The sequence below is a fragment of the Fulmarus glacialis genome, unplaced genomic scaffold, assembly GCF_000690835.1.
Source record: "Fulmarus glacialis isolate BGI_N327 unplaced genomic scaffold, ASM69083v1 scaffold42733, whole genome shotgun sequence".
In the NCBI taxonomy this organism is placed as follows: domain Eukaryota; kingdom Metazoa; phylum Chordata; class Aves; order Procellariiformes; family Procellariidae; genus Fulmarus; species Fulmarus glacialis.
Window position 1 is genome coordinate 1,668 of NW_009204464.1, and position 3,164 is coordinate 4,831.

Genomic DNA, 3,164 nt, shown 5'->3' on the forward strand with positions numbered 1-3,164 from the left:
GCTGATAAACTTGTCCTGACTATTTTCAATAACTGTACTATCTTTTTTTCCTTAACTGTGTTTTAAAAGCTCACTAAACAGCAAACCATAGAAAGTTATAATGCTTCTGAATGCTCAAAATCAAGCACGAACATACACTTAGAACATAGTCTTAATTGTATATATTTCAGCTTTATTGTCTAGGTATCAGAGATTAGACTCAAGATCATTAGCGTTTTGATGTTATGCCACTAGTTCTCGATTTTTTTGGTTTTCCCCAGTAGTAACTCTTTAAGCATTAAGTAGTTTCTTAGGTGGTCTGAGGTTGAATATAATAACCTCAGGTTTATACCTCATTTTCAAGGATTACTACATAAGCTGACTCTATATTGGACTGCTAGCAAATGGACCATCAGCTTTCCATACTCAAAGTTGCTCTACTACATTTGTCAATTTTTCATAGCTGATGCCAACAAATAAATAAATTGTTTGATTATTATCTTATCAGGAGGTTTTTCTTGTGTTTTAAGTTGTTTATGGATCCTGTCTCTCTATGAACACTATTAATTAGAATTTTACCACTTTAACAAGGAACTCCTTTTAATATTCTGGACCTGCACAGTATTCAGGTGCCTGTATTTTGCAGCAGTCGTCTTCTTCTGTTTTCCACCATATAGTTATAGCCTTCATGGATTGTCCCAGATGTCAATAAAGTAGTTCTCCTAAATCAGGTGGTCACGAGCTGTATGTTTTTGCTGTCTAATCCTTACATCCTTATAATGGAAAGTGAGAACTTACAGAGGAGTGCATGTCTCTATGGAAAATCTGTAACGTGAGAGAGGCAAACATATACAAATATGTTTAAAAGGTGTATTTGATTCCTTTGAAGGACTGGGAATTCAACACAGTCTTTATATTCCTGTAGGCCATTTAGCAAGTATTCTAAATGGCTAAATTAATGATTAAAATTAATTTCCTCATGTGTCTGTAATTAACAGAGAAGATTGCTTTGCACTGCCAAATGAGATGCTGTCCTATTTTTCACTCTTTTACTAGACTCTTTTCTGTTAGAGTGAAGAAAACAAGAAACATTCTGCTGTGTAAATGGTGAGATACTTCTGCTTAGGGGAATAACAATAACATGAAGACTTGTTTTAACATCAAAATGTAACGGTTTCTCTTCTTTGGGGAGTGGAAAAGGATGAACAAAGATATATCTTGTAGTGGGTTTTGGTTTGTTTTTTGTCCTCGATGTGTAATTGTTTGGCAGAGGAGAGGGTAAAAGGTTATACACAGTATATTCAAGATACACTTAATATTTACATGTCATGGTTTTAATTGTCTAAGTTTATTAGTTGTGTGGTCTCCCTGTGGAGGATGTGTATACAGCTGCTTCCTTTATTGGTGAAGGCAGCCGTATATGATAGCAAAAGACAGCAAAAGCCTATAAAACTGCAGAAAAACTGTTTGACTAGAAAGACCAGGTTAAAGCATAAAGTTAAGAGCTAGGTAGTGCTACCAATATCCGTAGCTAATCTCCTGCGGCCTGTAACATGGCAGAAGTTTGCTAGAAGCAGTTTAACCCATGTCCGATATGCCCCCTGAACACTGAATAGTTGTGCTGCAACTCGATAGGGGCATGTGTTTTGTGTATCAGTCCCTGGGTAATTGGAGATTGCTGTGATTGTTTAGAAGACTGATAACCCAGGTCAGTTTTAAACTTCCAAAAACCCCCTTTACTAGATTGTTATTCATTAACAACACACATTGCTAATATTTAGATCTTAATCTTTAATAATAATTATCAATGCATATTCAAAGCAATCTCTTCTTGATAATCATATCCTAAGTTAGTCATGAGTATATAATATGCTGGAGCTAGTGCAGCGTAGTTAGCACGGATGGTGCTAGCTGTCAAGGCAATCGGACTCGAGAACCCTTCAATAAGGGCAACTGGAACCAAAGCGGACATCTTTTTTCTCCACCTCTTAAATTCAAGATCTCTTTTTATACGACATTTTGGTCTCTGAACAGATCTTACCCCTTGGCCTCTGTGCCTGGACTATGGACTGTGCGGTACTGGATGGGTGTTACTTTCCCAGGCCAAGACAGGTGCCTTATCCTGCTGCACATCTGTTGGTTGTTTTTTGTTCTGGGTTTTTTTTCTCCCTTGCTTAGCTGTTGCTGCTTTTCCTAAAGCAAAAGCAGTGCCTTCCCGGATCTCAGAGTTGCACTTCTTGCACTAATTGGCCATCAGCAAGTTGCTTATTATTTTGGCGTTGCTGCTTTAAACCTGTGTCCATGTTTTCAAGGCCCGCACTTAAGTTGTATGTCATAACAAAAGACATCATGTACCAAGCTCAGGTTCATACAGTAAGTTCTCGTAACAAGTTGATCACAAGACCTAATTTAGCATTAGGCACAATTAACATAGGCCTGCTCCTAGGCATGGCAGTACTATTTTAACTGGGCCATTGGGTACAAAAATGCTTAACTGTTGTTTACTAGCTATGTTGTATTAGTTTGCTTATGTTTGAGTTGAAGACAGACTAATTTAATTAAACCCTGCTTAGTGTGCTTCTACTTGTATGGGAGCAACAGGCCTCTGCTTTGGCTACAGTTCAAACCCAGCACACACAGGTCGTTGCAAACTTTGAGTTCAGTGCCTGCAGCCGGACCTCCTACATTTCTTCCTAATGTTGATTGTGGGTTTGGTGATCAATGGCGTTTTATATGCCTACGTCGTTCTTGCCTGTCTGAGGAAAATAAGGATCTGTTTTCAGCTGATCAACTGTGGTGGGCATGCAAGGCTCATAAGTAAAATGGGTTTTTGTTCTTACTGTTCACACAAAAAAAATCCTTTAAGGATACCTTCAAAATTATTTACGATCTCCTCTTCTCTAAATACAGATAGATTTAGTCATGTTGCTTCCTTGCAGAATGAAGCAGTAAAAGTTTTAGTGGCAACGACCGTACATGAACCCAAATTCTATGTGCTGCTTTATTTTGCCACTCAGTTCTAAAAAATGATTGCCATGTGTCGTGGTTTAACCCCAGCCGGCCGCTGAGCACCAAGCAGCTGCTCGCTCACCCCCCTCAGGTGGGATGGGGGAGAGAATCAGAAGGGTAAAAGTGAGAAAACTCATGGGTTGAGATAAAGACAGTTTAATAGGTAAAGCAAAAGC

General features: G+C 38.6%; 1 protein-coding gene across 1 annotated transcript in view; it reads left to right on the forward strand.

The window, feature by feature from the left end:
* Positions 1-3,164, forward strand: part of HACL1 (2-hydroxyacyl-CoA lyase 1) — a gene marked incomplete at both ends in the record, with an annotated part of 19,469 nt that overhangs the window by 849 nt on the left and 15,456 nt on the right. The gene's annotated exons all lie outside the window — the stretch shown is intronic.